Consider the following 24658-nt stretch of genomic DNA (forward strand, 5'->3'; position numbering starts at 1 on the left):
GAAAATTGTTACCATTATGAAAAATGTGATTGACACACACACACGCATCCAGGTGTAATGAGAATTGTGTAAAAAGTAATGAAATGTCATGATAAAAAGAATCTCACAAAACTAAACAAGACATACAAATAGAGAGCCGGCTATCATAAAACTGCTAAAGTTCTTCAGATTTTCCCACTACATTTTATCGGACTCTCCGCTTTCATCCCTACACCTCCTTTCAGTTTGCCCATTGTCCCGCAGGATACAATTGAATTGCCGTCTCTCCTGCTTCTGCGGCCCATCAGGACTGCAGCTGTGCATTATCCCATTACAGCCAAATAGTTTTGACACCCACTGACTAACCGATCCCATAGATAATATCATAAAGAGTGTGCTCGATACAAATCGGGTCAGGATAACTCATTTAACCCCACCATACATATTTCTTATGTGTAACCTGAAACGCTGGAAAAATGAAATCAATAGAAATGTTTCTTGTTAATGAAGATGTACCGGGCTGCCGTTTCTGTGGCCTGTGTGGCTTTCAGAGCTCGCTGGTTTATCCTAAATAAATCTCCCACCCACCACTGCGGTCAGACAGGCGGTCAACACAACCCCTCTAACCTCCCCGCTGTCAGTGTCGTCTCGCGTGTGAATGTGTGTGCGACGGAGTATACAAAACGTGACTGTTAAACTAGTACTAAATCACATTTGTGATCTTCAGCAGATGCCGATGGCGGCGGAAACTGCTGACGGGCTAATATGAAACGGGATTACTTTAAGCTTCATTACTAGTTCAGTGAGTCATGTTGAGTGGCAAATATCGAGGTGTTAATCAGAAAGTTTTCTATGAAATATGAACATTTTATTACTAGAACAGTGAAATTGAACTGGATAAACCACATTTAAAGCTGTTGTGGAATAGTTGTTATGCACACACATTTATATTAAAGGAGTAGTTCACTTTAAAAAAAAAACTTTTGCTGATAATTTACTCACCGCCATGTCATCTAAGATGTCCATGTCTTTCTTTCTGCAGTCGAAAAGAAATGAAAACATTCCTGCATTTTTCTCCATATAATGGACTTCAATGGGAACCAAACGGTTCAAGGTCCAAAAGACAGTTTCATTGCAAACTGTTCAAAGGGCTTTAAACGATTCCAGACGTTGAATAAGGGTTTTATCAAGCGAAACGATCGCTCATTTAATAAATAATTAACAAAGTTTACGTTTTATAAGCTCAAATGGTCGCCTTGCTCTGTTCTGTGTGACTCTCCTGTTCGAACTCGTTCATCAAAATGAACAAATCTTTTTCCGAATCATTTGGTTAATTCAACGAATGAAATAAACAAATTGACTCGGAAAAAGATTCGTTCATTTTGATGAACAGGTTCGAACAGGAGAGTCACACAGAACAGAGCAAGGCGACCATTTGAGCTTATAAAACATAAACTTTGTTATTTATTTATTAAATGAGCGATCGTTTCGCTTGATAAGATCTTTATTCATCGTCTGGAATCGTTTAAAGCCCTTTGAACAGTTTGCACTGAAACTGTCTTTTGGACCTTGAACCGTTTGGTTCCCATTGAAGTCCATTATATGGAGAAAAATGCTGGAATGTTTTCATCAAAAACTTTAATTTCTTTTCGACTGAAGAAAGAAAGACATGGACATCTTGGATGACATGGGGGTGAGTAAATTATCAGCAAAAGTTTATATATATATATATATATATATATATATATATATATATATATATATATACTGTATATACATTATTACCACTTGACTATTTACAGTATTGAACATGGTTTAAACAAAAGACATGGATTTTACATGGATTTTACAACGTTTAGGGGATTTCACGTTTGTTAAAATGTAGCTTTGATTAACTTTTGGTTTAATACATTTTTTTTTTATTTTATACTCCTGTACAAACACTAAAAAAAGCCTTGGAGTCGGTACGATTTTTTTTTTAAACAAAATTAATATTATTCAGCAGGGATGCATTAAATTGAGCAAAAGTGACAGTAAAGACATTTATAATTAATTTATAATAATAAAAAAATTCTATTTCAAATAAATGCTGTTCATTTTAACTAAGTATCCTGAAATATAAAATGTATCTCAAATGTATCACTACAAAAATATGAATCAGCACAACTGTTTTCAACATTGATAACAATCAGAAATGTTTCTTGAGCAGCAAATCAGTAGATTTCTGGAGCATCACGTGACACTGCTGTATTGTAATATTCACAATATTAGTGTTTTTACTGTATTTTTAATTAAATAAATGCAGTCTTGGTGAGCAGGAGACACTTGGCTATTGTCACTAACCTCTTTAAGTAATTATTGAAGGCCTCAAACTAACAAGAGAAAGAAAATCTCTGGTTTGCTGGTTTGACCCACCAATGATCAGAGATCACTTTTCAAGGCTTTACTATCTTAGTTCTAACTCTACATAGATGTATTGTTTTTTTATACTGTAAAAACTGTATATTCTGTCCCCTTACACGAACCCAACCCCTAAACCTACCCATCACACACACACTAACGCGACCCCTAAACCTACCCATCACAGAAAACTTTCTGCATTTTTACATTTTTAAAAAAACAAACTCATTCTGTATGATTTATAAGCTTGTTTATCAATTTAACTCTCCACTGTGACACGAGTCCCCATGAGTCGGCATGCATCCAGGTTGAAGTCCCCACCCAGATAGAAAAACATGTACATGCACGCGCACACACACACACACACACACACACACACACACACACACACACACACACAGAGAGTGTAGTGATAAAGCGAGAGCGGTCAGCCCCCCCTCACTCCTCCTCTCTCACATACATCACTGCCTCCCGTTTGCATGACGGTACACATTGATCGGCCGTCATACTGATCACATTACAGGCCGACCAGATTAGATTTGCATTTTTAATTTTCCTACCAAAAAAACACCATTGACCGGGAGATGAGAGGGGAATTTTTGAGACGTATAAATGTTAGACAGAGGCCATAGAGGTCAATGCTGGATTTAAGTGACATGCATTAAGAGGCCGTAAACCTCAAGCACGGATTCAAGGTGAGGCTGGTGCTCAAGATCATGATCATGTTTACCCGGCCATAAAAATATGCCATAAATTGTTATCTTACCTTTATGGATTCAACAAGCAAAATACCATCTCTGATCTTGTTTCTTGATCATTCAAGTGTACATAAAAAGTTTTAATCTAATATGCTGATTTGCTGCTCAAACATTTCTGATTATCAACTGAAACGTAGTTCAGCATTTATTTCAAAATAGCAGCATTTAATAGAAATATAATCTTTTGTAACATTATAAATGGCTTTTTAAATCCAATTGAATGCATCCTTGCTGAATAAAAATTACCCTAAAAACAGCCATTATTTAGCAATTGAGTTTAGTACTGTTAGACGTGACGAAGGTACATGCTTCACATTTAAAGGGATAGTTTTCATTTATTCATTCTGATATTTTATTTTATGGTTCACACAAAAATGCATACAGGTTTTGAATGACGTGAGTAAATTACATTTGATTTTTCACTTTTGGGTGCACGGTTCCTTCACTGATTACTGATTGTATTACTTTTAAGAGTTTTAAGTTTTAATAATCTAGTGAAATGACTGATGGTTGAGTGGAACAAGTTGCAAATTGAAAGTAACCTTATGACCCCCTAATTACCCCTCATTAATATCAATAAATGTCATTAAACTGGGTCTAGTGGGGGACCTTTTCTCCCTTTGTTTGAAAAGATAAAACCTTTTCAGCGTTGATACTGCTTATCTTGGCCTTAGGCTTGATCATAATCAGAATTTTATGTTCATCATAGATTAATAGAGGTGATGTACTTGATATGTATGGCCTGTTTGCCTGTAATTTCACAGTCCATTGCAAAGGCAGGAAAGTTGTGGAAATAGAAGAAATGGGATTAGCACCTGCATGACCCAATGCGCCACGGCTCAGGTTTGTTGAGCATCTGTTCAATGCATTTTTTTAACCCCATTACCACTATAAGTTATCCATTTCATTGCTGTTATTGTCTTAGGAATGGATGAATTGTGTAGTACTGTGGGCAGCTCGACCACAACCACAAGCACTTTCTGTGAGCCAATCAATGTGGAGAAGAAAGCAGATCTGCCTCCTTCTGCCAATGACAAGATGGGCGGAAGTGACCAGTGCCAAGCCAATAGGGAATCGATACAACGCAAAACCCGACATTAATCCCAGAAAACCTGCAAGACAATCAGAGAGGAGCACACACTTTATCATCATCTTGATAGTCTTACTGGAGGTCAGTAAGTTTTATCATAGCTCAGTTTTCTGCATCACACATGCCCCTTCTTCATGGAGCACTGAAAGGTCCAGAAAGTTTATATCCTGGGAGTTTGGGGCTATTTAAATGTTTCCGTATGTCAAAGTCAAGATCGGTCTTCTTAAGCCCAAGAACTATGTGGATAAACCTTGGCTTCCAAAGAGCTTTGAACTGGGTAGTGGAAGTTTAGCTTTTGGCAATTCTTTAGGGTGGTCACAATAGACAATAAGCATAACATTTAAAGAAAAAAAATAATTTTAGGTGCGTCCCATCATGCCGGGGACACACTAGGCCGATTATAAATGTAATCTGATTAGGGCTGTTGGAACGAATTCCGAAATTCGAATATAATTCGAATATTAAAAAAATCAATAATATTCGAATGCTGAAGTTACTATTCAAATATTGATTTTTTTATGTATATTTAAAAAAAAAAATGTTATATGCAATCTTGTCTTTCTCGCCGCCTTGGCTTACACACATTTGAAAATGAAATGAACAATGAAAGTTTTTGAATCGTAACACAAGTGTGCACGTTAATGGTAAATGTTTAAGGATGTAAAAAGTGCCTCCCAAAGCACCCATGAAGCGAAAAACGCAAATATCTCAACGGATTCGTCGAGCACCGAGCTTGAACCGTCTAGTCGAACTAAAAAGAATGATATAAGTTTCAGAATTTTTGGTGGCGTTTTTGCGGAGATATTAGCTGAAAACCATCAGAAACGCTTCAACCATATTCAGCACGAATAAAATGTTTATTAGATGTGGACAGAACGTGTAACAACAACCGCATGCTATAGTAGCATTGGCGATCCATAAGCCTGTGTTATATCGTTAATATTAATAATAGGATGAATTTGAGCTTTTAGTATTCAAAAATTATTCGCATATCATTACACACCGAGTCCGAAATTTTCGCATGTTAAAAAATTAATGCGACCTCATGTTATGTCAATCACATTTGCACACTGCTTCCGCAACTTTGGTCCGTCGTTAAAAAAATCGGATCGGGTTAGATTTTCTGCGTTTTTCGCATCCGTAACCAGCGGATTGAATGGTGTTTTGACAATTCAGAGCCACCGAATCACAAATACGAAAAAACGCTTACGAAAATTTCGGACTCAATGTGCAAAGGCCTTTATTCTATGCCATTTTGTTGTATAAATGGAGTGAGTAGTGTGTTCACACTGAAAATTCCAAGAAGAAAAGTTGCACTTCAAATACCCGGATTTTGCACTTAATTAACCAAAAAATATAAATATAAATCTTCATACTCTCAACTTAAGTCGCAGCTTTTATTACACAGCTAAAGGGAACTGGGCTGAATGACAAAATAGCCTTTTAAACCTCACACACTTGATGGTTAAGTGCATCTAGTATGTAAGTTGGGTCACAGTTGTGCTGTGTACTATATTTTGTTTCAGTTAGGACTGCACCGATATAAAAAATTTTGGCCGATGCCGATAACCGATAATTCTTTTAGCAGATATATCGGCCGAAAAACTTAAATCCAAATCTTTTATCTAATTTTGAGAGCCTGATTACAAAAACAAAAGTCTCAAAATTAAATCCACGTCCCAAGCACACAATTATAATGATGTTCTCATTACAGTGTTGTATAGCCGATATGACAGATTTGCGCTGCACATGTTGTACCGAACCGTATTTTCATTTTTTGAAGAGATTTCAAGAAATTCAAAAACATAATCAGTGCTCAACAAGTGTCTCAGCTGAAGGGAATAATACATTATTTATCGGCTTTAATATATCGGCCACATTTTCTTACCAGGCCGATAACGATAACATTAAAAATGAACATATATTGGCTGACACCGATATGCTGGCCTATATATCATGCATCCCTACTTTCAGTAATATTTATTCTTTCATATTTTGTATTTTAAGGGGATTTCATGGTATTAGACAATATTCACCTCTATATTATTCAGCGTATATGTCTGTATCCATCTATCATCACTACTAGGGCAAAGTGTCCATAGATTGGATTCAAGAAAGTATACGAAAGTCCCAACTGTGAACACTGTGAAGATCTTTTGTGATGTATCAGAACCTTTTGAGCATAATGAAGTACATGATGAAGTACACAAGTTCCTAAAGTTTCTTTGTCAACAATGGCATCTTTGGCATGGAAAGGACTACTGTTATTTTACAATTCCTACACCTAGTAGAAGCATCAAAGCATGTGTTATGAAGGCCAAACCCTTCATAAAGAGGCACAGACGTGGTCATTTCTGCATTGCTCCTAAAGTTCTCTGTAATGCTCTGTAACTAAGACTGACTCCTTCCAAACGCCCGTCACGTTAAAGAGAGAGGGAGTGTAAACAGAACTCTCCGCCACCTCCTATCCTCTTCCTTATTTCACGATCTGTTATGTCTTGACATCTCCATTAACTCATAAATCCAATACAGTGGAGCTCGACAGAATCCGTCTCCAGGCGAGGTTGGGGTGGAGGGAGCGAGAGGAGCCGGAGAGGAGGAGAGAGGGATGGGAAATGATGAGAAGATCAATCGGTCCCTGGGCTGTCACTCCGCTCGCTCGTTTTCACATCCATCTCCACCCTCCTCCCTCCATCCATTCGTCGGAGACTGACACCACCCCTCCTTCTTCTGGCAGGCCCGGTGGATTTTGCAGGCACGGCTGTTTCGGGCCCGCAATAATCCGATTGAGTGTGGGATCAATGACAAGCTGTGGTCAGCGATCTGTAGTCGCTCCGGCTCCCGTTGCACGCTGACCACAGGATCCCCAAACCGCTGACCACCTAACCGGCATGCCCTGACCACTAATTTGGTCTGCTATGCCAAGGCGCCTGGCCAAGGTGGGCAAGTAAAACTGGTATGTGAAGCGCCTAAAATACACTGCTTCAAATGTTAATGGTTGTATATGTTTCTGTAGCTCAACTCTAGTCATGTCAAGGTCATGGATTTACCTTAAATTAGATAGTTAATGCTTTAATTAGTGCTAGAATTTATGCTTAAAGGGCACCTATTATGCAAAATTCACTTGAACATAAATGTGTGTTGGCAGTGTGTGAGCAAAACCACCCTAGAATGATAAAAATCCACCCAGTGGTTTTTTTACAATCTCAATAAACGAACGAGCTGTTCTAAGATTCGGCGCAATGTGACGTAGAATTGAGCAAGGGGTTTGATTGACAGTGTGGTTGTGGCATAGACCCCGCCCTCTGTGATCTGTACACCATCCTGCATTGTTTCAACGAGGAATACCATAAGGAAACCAAGCTTTACTCTTCATATTTCAAAACACACCTCACCACCATTAAAAAAAGCTTAGGTGCGCCTTGCCCCGTAATCAAGGGCACCAGACACCTTAAAGGGATATCCACCAATATTACCAAAATACACAGTAGACACTAAGTATATTAAACAGGAATACACATGAACCATATACATGACATTCTTCATTCATCATACATGAACATTATCCATAACCCATGTAATACGTTCTATGACACTTTAATAGTTAACCCTCTGGGGTTGTTCGGCCCAAATGGACCCGAAGAATTTAAATAATTTTTTTAAAAAATCACAGCTTTGTCGGAATGGTCCGAAATTTGGTGACTATGTTGGTATTTGGTATTTGAACACCCCAAAAAATTGGGGACAAGATGTGAATAGTCTAAGTGTTAGTAAAAAAAATAGTCACACTTGGGGTGTTGGGGTGACCCACATGGAAAATGAATGGGAAATTGGCAAAAAATGTGAAAATACTGAGTTTGTGTGTGTGTACAATCTACAAATCAGCCACAATCTTGAAAAAAAGCACACAACAGTGAAGGGGTGAAGCTATAAAACATCAAGAGTGCAAAACAGACACACACACAAACAAACACACTTTTATACACAAACACCAAAAAATTCAGATTATACATGTGTTTTGCATTTTTAAAATGCTCAGTTTGTCCACCAGATGGCATCCATCTCATTTCAAAAATTACTTTTATGAGGCCTAGGCTTGACTCTAAAATGAAATACAGCTTTAAAAAAAAAATATATATATTTTTTTTAAATATTTTTTTCTATTATGTTCAATGGGGGGAAATTTTGTCATAATTATTGCATTAATACTTATTATAAAATTTTTTTATTTTTGAAATTTTCTCAAAACACCAAAAAAGAAAAGAAAAAATATTATAAAAAATGAATAAAAAAAAAAAATCATGATTTTTTTAAAAAAATGAATCCCGCCCTTTGGGTCCATTTGGACCCGAACACCCCGAGTGTGACTCTGAAACGAACAACCCCAGAGGGTTAATATCTCAAAGAAACCTTTACAATAATGTGATAATGTTACATACTGTCACTTTAAGACGAATCCAACAAACTGGACGTAAGACATAACCCACTGTTTTTACGTGAATACTCTCCAAAAAGGCATTTTAATATTTTTGTGTCTTTTTTGCGGCTTAATGAGCTTTTAATTACGCTGTTTGATTTCAAACAGAAAGACTGCATTTTACAACAGTCAACACGCCACAATTATCGTTTTACCTTGATTATAGTGTTTTCATAATCGGTGGGAGCCAAAATTGAAATCGAGCCCTAGTCAAGGGTTTACCTTAGAGAATAATGCTTTTGGTCCCCTGTTTATACTGGAATCAATGCCAGGATCAATTTATACTTGAAAGTTTCCCAGCTCTTCACAACTTTGTGAACAGAAAGTAATGCTTTTTGTCTGAAATTGGAGCGGTCGATAAATCTGCACCATCGCCTCTTCAGGGTTCGGCCCGTGGGTGTTGGTCAGCCGTCCTCCTCTTGATTGTGTTTGTGTGTTTCTTGTGTGCTTGCGGTGTTCTCGGGTTTCCTTAATGGTTCCCAGGATGCACTGTGGCGGTGGCGGGGGGGGTAGGCTCAATGAGACACATGAGATGCAGCCCAGCGAAGGATATGGCCATCATTGACATCTTCCACAATTCATATCCTCAGCCATTGCAGAGAATGTACAGTCTACTGTACATCAGTAAACACCTTTGTGGTTCATCCATTAGCCGTTAACAGAATTAGGAAGTTGGATAAAGACGGAATTGCAGGTGATGGAACCGTGCTGCTCCATTAGTGTAACGTTTTCGTGCCATTTTTCCAAAATAACCATTACGGCACACACTCTCTCTCTCTCTCGATAACCTTTCCTCTTTCCCAGGAGGCTCCATGCATGGAAAAACTTTTCTACGCACTTCGGTTTTTTACAATAATCAGCATTATTCTGGTCAGAGGTTTGCTCGATATCTTTGTAGAAACTAATTAAACAAAGTCAGTGCATCTGATGTGGATGGATGGCTTTTTAATGATGTCAGCTGAAGTGAATATGCAAGCGTTCTCGCGCCAATGGCAGATTGCAGATTGATTTTTCAAGGGTGTCATTACATATTATTAAAATCTCACGCACCGAGTGAGGAGAGCGTTGTTGAAGACACTGGATTAGATTGCGGCATCTTGCAGACATCAAAACGGCTTCTTTTCCAGATTTATGCTTCACCTTTTCAGTGCTCTTCTAACTCACAAAAATGCATTGTCATGAAATGCAGTAAAATTGTGACTAATTGATGAGATTTATTCTATACTTATGTAGAGTACTTAGATTAAAATGAAAGTAGTTCATTTAAAAAAAACATTAAAAAAAAATATTTTGCTGATAATTTACTCACCCCCATGTCATCCAAGATATATATCTTTCTTTCTTCAGTGGAAAAGAAATTAAGGTTTTTGATTTTTGATTAAGGTTTTCTCCATATAATGGACTTCAATGGGAACCAAACGGTTCAAGGTCCAATAGACCGTTTCAGTGCAAATTGTTCAAAGGGCTTTAAACGACACCAGACGATGAAATTGGTCACCTTGCTCTGTTGTGTGATGTGAATCTTTTTCCGAGTCATTCTGTTCGTTCATTTTGTTCGTTGAATGAACCAAATGACATAAAAAAAGATTTGTTAATTAATAAATAATTAATATCTTTTGTCTTTTCATTTTGTTCGTTGAATGAACCAAATGACATGAAAAAAGATTTGTTAATTAATGAATAATTAATATCTGTCTATTGGACCTTGAACCGTTTGGTTCCCATTGAAGTCCATTATATGGAGAAAAATCCTGGAAGGTTTTCATCAAAAACCTTAATTTTTTTTCCGACTGAAGAAATAAAGACATGGACATCTTGGATGACATGGGGGCGAGTAAATTATCAGCAAAAGTTTTTTTTAAAAGTGTACTACTCCTTTAAGCAATGGGATTGATGAGATGGAAAGCTAATAATTGCACAGAATCATTGCGCATTGAGTAAATCACTGAATTGGACATTAATTTTTAACAGCATTTTTCCTTATAAAATGGGCTTTTGTTTTATTTAAAACTTCGCAAAAAGTTATGTATTTTTTTCGAATGTTATAGCATCTAGTTTGAATTGAATTTGATTCATGGTTAGTTATTTTTTATAAGCATCCATCCTCAACATGAGTCATATTTTAGTTGACATCTTCCAAGAGCATCAATTTAAAAGTAAATGCATCATTTTTATTGCTGCTCCTGTTGATGTTGCATCCAGTCTGAGTAATTGTTTAAGAATATTTTTTTCTTCTCCTCTTTTCTAGCTTACTGTCTAATAAACCTGACATTGTATATTAGGAATATTGTTGGCTCTTTAATAAATTGCTTTTGTTGATCTATTGTAAGTCGCTCTGGATAAAAGCGTCTGCTGAATGGATAAATGTAAGATTAGTATACACTCTAAGTCAAAGCCCTAATTTTTCTCTCATCCGTGATATGGATGGCCCGTTCGGTCCATGACTGTAATGCTATCCCGTTCCTGCGACCCGGTCCAGGCTCCAGCACAGGGTACCATTGATTTCCCGCGCCAGATAACGCCGTCTCGCTGTCGGCCCAGAGTCTGTCCCGCTCTGACAGCTGCTGTATCTCAGTCTGAATTACACATGATTCTGTTTAGAAATGCTATTATTTATTTTTGTAAAGATCTAGAGTTGATGTCATTTCAGAGTTTGTATTCCTCATATCCTTGACAATTTGATATTGCATGATATCCTTTGGAAACACAAGAAGGTTTATCTGTCAGTATATTTTCATCCGTATGAAGTTACCCATAAGAACCTGCAGAGGGTGTTGCAGTGTCACATGATACACTGCGCTGGCACACCGGCATCAGTGTCTTATAATCCCACTGTTCTGGGATCAGCTGAGCAACAATCCCAGATGGGAACCATCATTGTTTTAGCATCAGAGATAACCTCAACCCATGCCGTAATAGGCATTCACATTTATGCATTCAAATATCCAAAGCATTTCAGGAAACACATTTACATTATTATCAATTTGACATATTTCGATGATTTTTATGTATTGCTAAATGTTCAGAACTTCAGGGTCAGTAAGATTCTCTTTTTCCTTTAATACATCAGATCATCATATTAGAGTGATTTTTGAAGGATCATATGACACTGAAGACTGGAGGAGTGATGATGAAAATTCAGCTTTGATCACAGGATATAAATTACATTTAACAATATATTCACTTAGAAAACAGTTATTTTGAATTGTAATAATATTTCACAATTATTACTGTTTACAGTATATATATATATATATATATATATATATATATATTTATATATATATATAAACAGCCTTGGTGAGCAGAAAAAACATTTGAGTGGTAGTGCATGTAAATAATTATATTAGATAAAGCTGGTTATTTTCTATCCCTGTTTTTTTTTTTTTGTTGTAAATAATTAATTTAAGTAATTGCATCTCATTTGTGGCAAACAATAGGAAAGAAACCACAAATCAGACGCTTTCTGATGCTATATTTAGATAATCAAACATTTATCTAAATCTCGAAGATCGCATCAGATCGAATCGAATAATGATAATCGATTCAAGATCTTGAGAATTGGAATCGAATCGATTCTTGAAGTTTGAATCGAAACCCAGCTCTACTCATTCGTTTTGTCTTAGACATGCAGTGACATTAAATGCTTCTTTTATTTCTCTAATTTTTGACTAGAAACATTTAAAACAAAGATTACAGCTCCAACCTCTGAGCAACATATACAGTCAAACCAAAAAGTATTCAGACACCAGATTTGTGATATTGTTTCTCTGGTGTGATCGGGACACTATAGTTCATTTCTGTAAGTGAGGAGAGCAAAATAAAGTAAACTGAGACATATTACACCCAATAATTCTTCATACAGCGACTACCAGAAATAATTCGGACACTTTGAGCTGATCATGTTTTGCTGAAGAGTGTTTACTGCTCTTTTTACACACACACTGAACAACATGAAGCATTGATTAGTCACTGGTTGAGCTAAACTGGTATTATCTAATTGTGGAGTTAAATTTGTGAGAGTCGAACAGAAGGACGGACAAAACCAGTCAAATATCCACTGATCTGAGACCTGAGTTCTGCCATGTTTTATTAACGTTTTAATCTGAGATGATGTGAGAAATGTTGAAGGTGTCTGAATACATTTTGGTTTGACTGTAGATTTATAATATTGAATGCTAGAAATTTTGAAACACAACCTGTCAATTTAAAAACCCCGATCTTTGCCACATTTGAAAAGTTGTTTAGAGCGGAACCAAAATTATCGGATCTCATTTTCCATTTGAAACAAGCTGAAACCCAAAGAACATCTGAGAGCGAGAGATAGAGAGTGAAACAATGTCTCTCTTCGCTCGTCCTCGAGGGAGAAGTGAGACCCTTTTAAGTGCTGTCTCTCTTTTTCTCCTGTCTTCCAGCCCTTCATCCTTCTCTCGACTCGCTGACATCCTATCAGGCTCAGCGGCTCGGCAGTCGATAGCCCATTAGTAAATAAGGGATGCATAATTTATTAAATATGCTTCAGATACATATTTCAGCCTTGGGTTACCGGTCATATCTCTTTGAGGAGTTTGGCTTTAATTAGGGTCTCCAGCAGGGGCGTCTCGCTCAAGCGTCTGTGAGCTATAGCACTCTGGACTGTCTCTGGTGACACTGACGCTAAGAGACGATGAGGGCGTTTGGTGGAGATTTGCCTCTCTGTAATGAAACACCCGCTCAGGGGCGCGTTTCCCGAAAGCATCGTTAGCCAACTATGGAACAAGTTCTGTCGTTAGCAGTTCAACGAGTCAATGTTTCCCGAAAGCATCGTTCCAACGAACAGCATCGCAGAGGTGTGTGTTTGAGCAACTCGAGTGGTTAGAAGAATAGTTTCTAGTGTGCATGATATGTGGACTCATTAAATCCTGATCAAAATAAGCAAATTGACATTCAGTGCAACCTTTGTCTTTTATTTATAATACATAAAAATGTGTTTTACGTCACCATTTTTGAAGACTACGCTAGTGTGTAAGAACGAGTCTATGATTGAATCTGGAAATAAAGCGAAATAACAGAAATATTTTATTTTAAATACAAACATCTAGCGTTAAAGGGATAGTTCACTTTGAAATTAATTTCTGGTATGTTTTATCTTGCCTCAAGGGCATCCAAGATGTAGGTGTCTTTGTTTCCGCAGGAGTTTCAATTTTGATGTTTTTAGGTCAAACCGTTCTTGTCTGTCAGTCATAAAATGGAGGTCTATGGTCACCACCTCAAAGAGCATGCTCAGAGAAGTCCAGATTAAACATGATTTAATGACTCATGAATGTAAGTACACATTGATGGCCTAAGACATGAAACGAGCGGTTTGTGTGAGAAAACGAACAGTATTTTATCGTTTTTACCTCTTGTGAACAGCGATGTCGAACTGATCTGAATCAGATGTCCCACTGAATCGAACTGAACAGTGTACGTTACGCCGGAAGTGATCTCTAGCGAGTCTACATCACGCATTGTTTACACAGAGATTTCGGACGTTTTACCTTTCACTAAACATATTTAGATAAATTGAAATCGTCTTCCATTGCGATTTCCCGTATATCTACATATGTTTAGTTAGATAGATCACTGACTGGAACATAATCAGTTCATATTCGTAATTATTTTTGTATGACAGCCTGATGTCGGCATAATTTGTCATGTTTCATTGCGTTATTATCACATATAAAACAATGAACTCCAAGCACAACTACGCAATGTGATTACAACATTTTTAATGATTTTACATTTTAAATAATATTCGAATTAAGGGTGAAGTTGGGCGGACATCGCTAATAGACTTTTTCTTAAAGCAAATTTTTTATTTTATTTTGGAGTGAAATATGAACCCATACAAACCCAAATACATAGATTAGACAAATTTTTTCTACATTTAAATAATTTTATTATTGTAATATTTCTGCTGTGAATTTCAGTCTTGCTACAATCCACTTCAGAAACACGAATAGGGAAGATTAGTTCCTCCGGCGGCCCCTCGTTTTACACATTTCCTCATCCGGGCCCCTGATTATCAGACTGTCCCGCATATCATATCGTCTGCAAGTTTCGATATTTCGATATTAATCCATCCCAATTCTTGATGAATAGTGAATAGTGTTGACTTAGCAAGATAATTATGTACTTTATTATAACAGTAGGATGTTATAATAACAGTAGAACTAATATATCTGACAGCACTTTGACTATTTTAATTTCATATTTGAAATGAATTTTCTAGTGACATGTTGGCTGTCAATCATTTTTTTTTTGCTTTTATTCAGCAAGGATGCATTAAATTGATCAAAAATGACCTTTATAATTTACAAGATATTTCTATTCCAAATAAATGCTGTTCTTTTTAACTTTCTATTTATCAAAGTATCATGTAAAAAAAGAAATTGCTTAATACTCATCAAATCATCATATTAGAGTGATTTTTGAAGGACCATGTGACACTGAAAATGCTGAAAATTCAGCTTTGATCACAGGATATAAATTACACTTTATTATATATTCACATAGAAAAAAATATTTTACTGGTTTTACTTGAATTTTGATCAAACAAAAGCAGAATAGACTTCTTTAAAAAACATAAACATTTTTTACAGATCCGAAAACTTGTGAACGATTGTATATTTTAGGGCTGTGTTTTAGAGAGGATTGTGTTACATTTACAGAGACTTTTAAATCATTAAAGACAAAATCTTCCAGACTGTGGAGTATTTAGAAAAGATATACATTTCAGAGTCCTGTTTTTGTCATTAAAATCACCTACATGATATATTTATGTGGTTTTGAGCGGTTCAATTGGACGTTTAAATGCCCGAGTCTGTAATTACAGATACACAGAACCGCTCTGAGCGTTTCGTCATATTACCTTTCCAAGTATTTCAGAGATATTGTGGCAGATATTCAACGCTCTTCTTGTCAATCCGTCACTCGTGTGCTCAAATACACACGTTTGTGTGGTGCAAGTACATATAATGTTACTCTTTGATTTACCGGCTGTGTTGTTACAAATCTTTGGCCCGTGAAGCGACAGACCACAATTGCATAAATGTCTCAAGAATCTAGCCAAGATTCACAGAACATGCTCATTTGATGCGGTTAGGCCTGATTTGAAATGATTTCCAGGAATAATTTCTGTATTTTGATTTGAAACGTTCGGGTTTGTGAGTCGATAATGTCTATAGATTGCGGGCGTTTTGATAAAACTATGAATGCCTGATGCCTCGTTGCGTCTGCAAACCACTAAGGAGCAAGAAGGCAAGCAAATACTATCTGTAAATCCTCATGTTTCCCACAAGCTCTCAGTCGAGTTGAGCAGCGAGAACGAGGAACACATGCTTTCCATTTGAGCCCTTTCACCCCTGGCATCAGAGACGTGGCATATGCCGACAGTGTAAACACTGAGGCCCAGCATCTCTTTCTGTAGATCATGTGACCCTTGCATCTCTTCTGATCCTCCAATAAACCTCTGCTAATGCCTTCAGAGGCGAAACACATGCAGCTCAGGCAAAAAACATTTACGCATGCGTGTGATCCAAAAAAGTTACAATTTTGGGGTAAAAATAATAATTAAGACAGTCAAAATTATGACAGGTGTGTATTATGAGATAACAAGTAAATTATTACAGTCAAAATGATGACAAAAGTGTAAATTATAAGATGAAATGTCATAGTTATGACATGTAAAGTCATAATTATGACATTTAAAATTATGACAAAAGTCTAAATTATGAGATACAAAGTTATAATTATGACACAAAACATGGTTATGAGGGTAAAAGTAGATTAAGAGCACAATTATGTCAAAAAGTTTAATTTATGAGATACAATTACATAAATAGAAATTATGGCAAAGTCAAATGATGAGTGAAAATTATGTGATAAAAAGCATAAGAATGAAAAAAATTTAATTTCTTAGATACAAAGTCATAAGTTGACATTATGAGAAAAACAATTGTCACAAATTCAAAATTGACAATAGGTCTAAATATTTGAGATAGAAAGTTTTAATTATGACACAAAACATAATTATGACAGTCAAAATCATGAGAAGCATAAATATGACATTTTAAAAGTATATTACAAGATACAAAGTAATAATTAATAAGTCGAAATTATGGCAAAGTCTAATTATGACAAAAGTCGAAAATTATAAGTAATTATGACAAAAAAAGTTTACATTTTTAGATTAAAAAAGTTTAAATTTTTAGATTAAAAAAATATTTATGACAGTCAAAATGATGACAAGTGTAAATTATGAGATGTCATAATTATGACTTATAAAGTCAAAATTAACAGATAAGCATAATCATGACATTCATAATTATGACAAAAGTCTAAATTACAAGATGCAAAGTAATAATTATGACACAAAACATAATTATGACAGTCAAAATCATGAGAAGCATAAATATGACATTCAAAAGTATATTACAAGATACAAAGTAATAATTATGACACAAAATATGATTATGAGATAAAAGTCACAATAATGAGAAGCCATAATTTAATAAGTCGAAATTATGGCAAAGTCTAATTCTGACAAAAGTTGAAAATTATGATATAAGTAATTATGACGAAAAAGTTTAAATTTTTAGATAAAAAATTATTATTATGACAAGTGTAAATTGTGAGCTGTCATAATTATGACTTATAAAGTCAAAATTAACAGATAAGCATAATCATGACATTCATAATTATGACAAAAGTCTAAATAACAAGATACAAAGTAATAACTATGACACAAAACATGATTATGACAAAGTGAAAATTAGAATGATTATGAGATAAAAAGTCACAATTATGAGACATAAGTCGAAATTATGACAAAAAGCCTGTTTCAAAAGCCATAACACTACCTTTGATTTCAGTGACAAATCAGTGATTTGGGTGAATCAGTGAATCAGGATGTGTAAATGTGAAGCAAACACTTGTTTGGATATTTTGCAGTGATATTGACAGATTAATGTGCTCTTATGATCGTCTGTAAAATCCACTCCACCGGTTCTGCTCGCTAAGTGTGTGTGTATTTGCATGATGTCTTCGGTGTCTGGCGTCACGGTTCCTCTTTAATCGTGACCTCTAGCCCTGACTGGACAGAAAGGGGATGAAGAGAGTCTCTTGCCCAACCCTTGTGGTTTTGTGATTGTGTGTGTCAGGCTTGAACAAAGGCTCAGAAATGTGGAAGTGAAATGAGAAGTGTGGAACAGTTTGAGGTTTTAACATTTCTGTTGTTTGAGTTCGAGTGTCTGATCAAACCACAGCTTGCATCTATGCTGGTGGCCACTGTGGGAGCGAGAGATCTCAACCTTTCTGAAAACTCATGAATCAGATCTTACTAATATCTCAAAGGCTTCTCATCCAATGCAGAGCACTCCGAGACTCTCTTCATGTGTCCGGAGAGCAAATTCTGCAATCATAATACAGTCCTTCCAGAAGATTTTTTGCAATCGTTGCAGGCAAAAATCTTTGATTATGCGGCCCGTTTTCTTTAAAAATGCGATGGAATATGCGGGGTATTTATGCAATTTTATGTGAGGGAATTTGCAAAAACTGTGGTTTTATGAAAAAGAGAAAAAAAGTGATTCCCCAACACCCTGTTCTCACTAGGCTCCTACCTTAATGTAAAGAGTCATTTCTTATTAGCATATACAGTACAACACTGAAAGTGCTGGAGTATTTAAGTTCTCATCTTGTTTTATTTCAGACCTTAATAAACACATCAAACTTACAAAACTTTGATGAGTCAAACAAGTTCTGTAGCTTTACAAAAGGAATATGCTACAACTTCTGTAAAAACGAAGAAATAAAATATAAAAAAATGATGACGCTTTTCGATGACGTTCACGTCGCATAGTTACGTCACTTCATAGCGTTCCCATGGCAGCAGGTTACGTCACTTCATATCGTTCCCATGGCAACAGGTTACGTCACTTTATAACGTTCCCATGGCAACAGGTTACGTCACTTCATAACGTTCCTATGGCAACAGGTCGTGTTACATCATTACGTTCCGATGAGAACAGGTTACGTCACTTCATAACGTTACCATGGCAACAGGTTACGTCACTTGATAACGTTCCCATGGCAACAGGTTACGTCACATCATAACGCTTCCATGGCAACAGGTTACGTCACTTCATAACGTTACCATGGCAACAGGTTACGTCACTTCATAACGTTCCCATGGCAACAGGTTACGTCACATCATAACGCTTCCATGGCAACAGGTTACGTCACTTCATAACGTTCCCATGGCAACAGGTTATGTCACTTCATAGCGTTCCTATGGCAACAGGTTATGTCACTTCATAGCGTTCCCATGGCAACAGGTTACGTCACTTCATAACGTTCCCATGTTAACAGGTTATGTCACTTCATAGCATTCCTATGGCAGCAGGTTACGTCACTTCATAACGTTCCCATGGCAACAGGTAACGTCACTTCATAACGATCCCATGCTAACGGGGGAAACGCCCTCGTGTGAAGCAAACGTAACATTTCTCAACTTTCTGTTACGATATATGTGATTTTTTTGCAACTAAAATGCAAGGATTATGAAATGCCCAGCATATTTTGCACTGAAATTGGCAATTTTTCGGCGAAAGTGTGGCGTATTAAAAAAAAAAAGCGTAAGTATGCAGACTTTGGGTGATTATGCACTAAACAATGCGATCGTTTTTCTTGAGGGACTGATAAAATGAGCTCAAACATTTATCTGTTTTTATATTATATTTATATTATTATTAGAAAAATCAGAGGCAAATTTGATCTCCTATGAAAAAGTAACTTTACTATTTTCCTCCTTGGTTGCCTTTTGCCACACCGTCATTTTTCCTGAAAACAAAAAAACAAAACAAAAAACATCACAGCAAATAAGAAGAACTGTGTGTTACTATGGAGATGATACAGTATGGGTTTGTGTTTGTTGTGTGTATGGTGAAGGTTGTGTCGGTTTATTGTTTATGAGTTTAGTTCAGTTCCGCAAACAAAAGCTTTGTGATGAAAATTCCCCAACCAATTAAACAAACAGTCATTCCTCAACACACACACACACACACACACACACACTCAGAGGTGGAGACCTGCGCAAAAGGAACGTTTTTAAAGTGCCATAGGGGGTGCGCCACTCTCTCTCTCTCTCTCTCTCTCTCTCTCTCTCTCTCTCACACACACACACACACACACACACACACACACAGAGATACTTCCTGTTGTTTAATGGTAACGGTAAATGGTAAGTAATAAACAAAGAGACGATTGAATGCCAAGAGAGTCGTTAATGAAGTCCCCTGTGAGTGGAGCCAACAGAGCTTCTTTATTTCTTTTACTGTAGAAAAAGTCCCAACTCATTATATATTTTTTTGAATGGGCTTTTTTAAATTTTTTCACTCCCATCTTGAAAATTCAAATACATTGGACAAATCAATTTGATGAAGCAAATTAAGTTGAGTTCACGGAGCTCAAAAAAAATGTTTTTACAGTATTCTTGCTTTCTAGCCTTTATGCTTTATTTCTAGACATAAATATTATGACACATAAAAAAAAACATAATTATATAGAAAATTTTGAGTTAAAAAGCATAATTATGGCAAAAAAGTTGAATTTGTTATGATATTATGAAATTATGACAAAACATAATTATGACATACAAAGTCAAATTATTTGATTAAAAAAAAAACATAGTTAAAAAAAGTTTAAATTATGTGATCCTAAGAGACATACAGTAATTATGCAATACAATTAGTAATACAATTTTGACTTTTTGCATATAAACTCACCGGACTAGTTGTCATGCAGTTAGAGATATTAGAGATATAAAATGAATGAATGTGGAGCAGCTCAAATGAGAAATATTTCATATTCAGATCTCTGACTTCTGCTTGCTGCAGACTCTCTGAACCCAGTTTGAGACGCTGTTAAGATCCAGATCTCTAGATAAGACACACATTGAGAGATTACTAGAGTCTGCATTTGTTTTCCTTTCAGTCCTGTTGATGTCTGGATGAAAAGAGACGTCATTTGTGATTGTTCGTTTGTACATACAGCAGATAAGGTGTACACCATGTGATTTCTCCAAACCCGAGACACTAATAGCATCGTGTGACTCACAGGACAGTTACTAGCAGCTTAAAGGACTAATGAACAACAGGCTTATAGACTGATGAGTGTATAGTTGTGCTGAGAACAGACTCCATTGTGTTACTCAAACGGGCAGGAGTGTTTTTGGAGGTTCTGCTCTTAATTTGACGTCAAACCGCAGCAGTAATTATTGCATTTGTTTTTTCCTCATGGATTTTACAACCTGTTGTTTTCACTAAAAGGGAACAAATTACATCCATTCAGCTTACTGAGCGTAAAGTGACTCACGGTCTACACACTCGCACTCATTTAGCTTTAGATTTTATCAGAAAATACAGCACAGTGATTCCCGCAACATAGAACTAAAAATATAGAACTTTAAAGAACATAGAACTTTCTTTATATATATATATATATATATATATATTATATTCATTCAGATCCTCTTTAAATGTAAACCTTTATATAAAAACATTTCATGCCTATATGTATTTGATAATTAAAAATGTAAATAAATATAAAAATGAATTATAGTAAGTGTAAGGATATAAATAAGTACATACTCAATTACTTGTATACATATATACTGTACAAATATTTTTCACGTTAGGAAAAAACAAAAAAAATATTAAAATGTTTTACAAGAAATTATTATTCCAGTCTTTATACCTCCAAATTAAGTTTAAAAAACATTTAAGTAAAGATTTTATATATATATATATATATATATATATATATACTGTATATATATGTGTGTGTGTGTGTGTGTAATTTTTTTTATTTATTTACTTTTGAAGTTATAGATAAAACAAATTGAATGAGATACGCTTCAGAAAATACAGCTTCAGTCTTTCTACTTTCTACTAAATTTCAAGTTTAGGTGTGTTACTTGCCATTTCTGAGTTATTTGTGTTGTGTACTATAGCATTTTCTGAATCAAAATAATTTCAAAAGTAAATGAAAAGGAATTAAAAAAATGTAGATATATTTGTAAAATTTTCATGGTATTATCATGTGTTTTTGGGTGTAGTACTACAGTAATACCACATTTTTGGACCATAATGGTACTACCATACTATTAATTTCAAGTATCATGTAAAAAAATGGTGAATGAATATGCTTTTTGAACATTACCAGGGTACATATAAAAACTCAAATGAATTGATAACTGAATGCAGTTTTAACATTTTAGCATGAATTCAGACTGTTGTTCACTGTAATGCCCATAGATGGCGCTCCAAACCCAGAAGGCTCTTGTTCCTCCTCATCTGTGGCTCTGTAGTCAAGGCAGATGACATCTATAATCTTGAGTCGAAGCGAAACTTCAGATTGATGTGATCCAGATCTCAGGGTCCTGTCTGATATTTTCCAGAGCTTATGTCACATAAACCCGTAATTTGTCCCTTAGGCATTAAAATGGGGGATTGCTTAAGTAAGTGAGTAAGATGTTTATGAGAAATGACTTTCCAACTGGATTTGTAGGTGTGAGGCACTGCTTTCCCGAGTGTTCATGATGCTGTTAGATTTAGATTATACCCCCTACATGAGGAACAACTTACGGAGATGTTTTATTTTCCACAGTGAATCAGACGTTTCCAGTAATGCAGGCGAAACTCATTAATGTCAGACTTTTCAAATGTAGGATTTTCCTTCTCTGCAAATGTTTATAAAACAACTTTTGGTTCTTGTTCTGTAAGATTATGCCACTGTTTCTCTGATAACTAATCACTAATTAGATAAGTTTCCTAAAATATTAGCTCTTGTAAGACGGCATCCTTGAAGTGCATTCTAGGATTGCCCGTCAGATTTTGAATGAACAATGCTAGGGTTTAAATATCGACTGTGGGAAGGTCATAAATTCATTGTGGTCATGTTATGCTGATTTAGCAGAAATAAAATCGTAGCGATGGCCATGGCCATAAACGTAACCACTAACCATTATTACTCATTGCTGTGGTCTGCTATCCCAACAATTCAAGCCACTTGAAAGGATTTCTCTTCTTGAATCCTAACCATGGTTTACATGAGTACACCAAGCTGATCTGTGATCAGTTTTAGGGCTGATTTCCTGTGAATCGTCCTCAGCACACTGACCTGGGCTCGTCTCCGGGTGTTTTGCATAGGAGTGGTTTCTGATATGAGACTGATGAAAAGAGGAACTCAGCTATTTCACCCTAACTGAAAAGAGAAGTTGGCGGAGAAATGGATTAAAAAAAGAGCATGATGACAATATATGTTAAAGGTGAAGAATGTTAAAATACTTCCTGTAGCATTACAGTTTAATATCCAGAGAGAACTGTTTGTTGAAGCGTCCTGACCTGGGAAATATTTAGGCCAAAATGTAAGTTTAATTAGAATTGCAAATAAAATTACCATCCATTTGGATTACAGTTTTAACAATTAACACAAACTATCACACTTAATGTGATGCATATTTACAATCATACATAAATGAAACAGGCCAGATATCTGTTCTCCAAAAAAATAAAAATAAATAATTAAATAATCATTTTTTTTTCTGAATTAATATTTTTGCAATTCCATTTGGTGATAAGAAGTAAGAAAAAAATTAACGAGAGAAAAAAATTAACTGTATTCAGTATCCTTGTTGGACAAAAAACTGCCTAAATGATCCTAAATTGGTTAGTTGTTCTTCTGGTCTGGACGGGTTGGTTATGCTTGTCTGTTTTGATGGTTTTAGACTGGAGATTTAATGCATAATTGTAAAGTATTGGTATTTATTTTTATGTGAGCATAGATGCATTTCAAATCTGTCACTTACGATGTTATATTTTTGTTAGTATGATTTCTAGGAAGTCAGCTGCCAATGTGGACAGTAACAGCAAGACTAAGGCAGATATATTTAATAGGGCATTTGTTATGATTTATTTCACATTGATTGATATTTGAAAGATATAATATCTCTCTGTGGGCGAGCTTCATGGGAACTTGTGGTCAGGGCCGCTGTGTATGTGTGTTTGTGTGTGTTGTGAAATTTTGTGTTTCATCATAGTAAAGCAGCCACAGACATTGTTTGCCTTAGTCCTCTTTGCCATCATGGGCAACCACTTCTACCAACCAACCACTTCTACCAAACCAACCACTTCTACCAAACCAACCACTTCTACCAACCAGCCACTTCTACCAACCAACCACTCCTACCAACCAACCACTTCTACCAAACCAACCACTTCTACCAATCCAACCACTTCTACCAAACCAGCCACTTCTACCAACCAACCACTTTTACCAAACCAACCACTTCTACCAAACCAACCACTTCTACCAACCAACCACTTCTACCAAACCAACCACTTTTACCAAACCAACCACTTCTACCAAACCAACCACTTCTATCAAAAAACCTACAACTTCTACCAAACCAACCACTTCTACCAATCGAACCACTTCTAACAAACCAACCAATTCTACCAAACCAACCACTTCTACCAAACCAACCACTTCTACCAATCCAACCACTTCTACCAAACCAACCACTTCTACCAGTCCAACCACTTCTACCAAACCAGCCACTTCTACCAACCAACCACTTTTACCAAACCAACCACTTCTACCAAACCAACCACTTCTACCAACCAACCACTTCTACCAAACCAACCACTTTTACCAAACCAACCACTTCTACCAAACCAACCACTTCTATCAAAAAACCTACAACTTCTACCAAACCAACCACTTCTACCAACCAACCACTTCTACCAAACCAACCACTTTTACCAAACCAACCACTTCTACCAAACCAACCACTTCTATCAAAAAACCTACAACTTCTACCAAACCAACCACTTCTACCAATCCAACCACTTCTACCAAACCAACCACTTCTAC

The 24658-nt window shown here is 36.1% G+C and overlaps 1 protein-coding gene across 6 annotated transcripts in view; it reads left to right on the forward strand.

Moving 5' to 3' along the window:
• The window catches only part of runx1 (RUNX family transcription factor 1), a 115433-nt gene that overhangs the window by 10069 nt on the left and 80706 nt on the right, over positions 1-24658 (forward strand). For all 6 annotated transcript variants that reach the window (XM_039648350.2, XM_089132580.1, XM_089132576.1 and 3 more), the window contains 2 exons: positions 3902-3980; positions 4063-4308. The gene's annotated coding sequence lies outside the window, so the exon portion shown is untranslated. The remainder of the gene's footprint in view (positions 1-3901; positions 3981-4062; positions 4309-24658) is intronic.

The sequence above is a fragment of the Pimephales promelas genome, chromosome 6, assembly GCF_988280905.1.
Source record: "Pimephales promelas chromosome 6, fPimPro1.hap1.1, whole genome shotgun sequence".
NCBI lineage: Eukaryota > Metazoa > Chordata > Actinopteri > Cypriniformes > Leuciscidae > Pimephales > Pimephales promelas.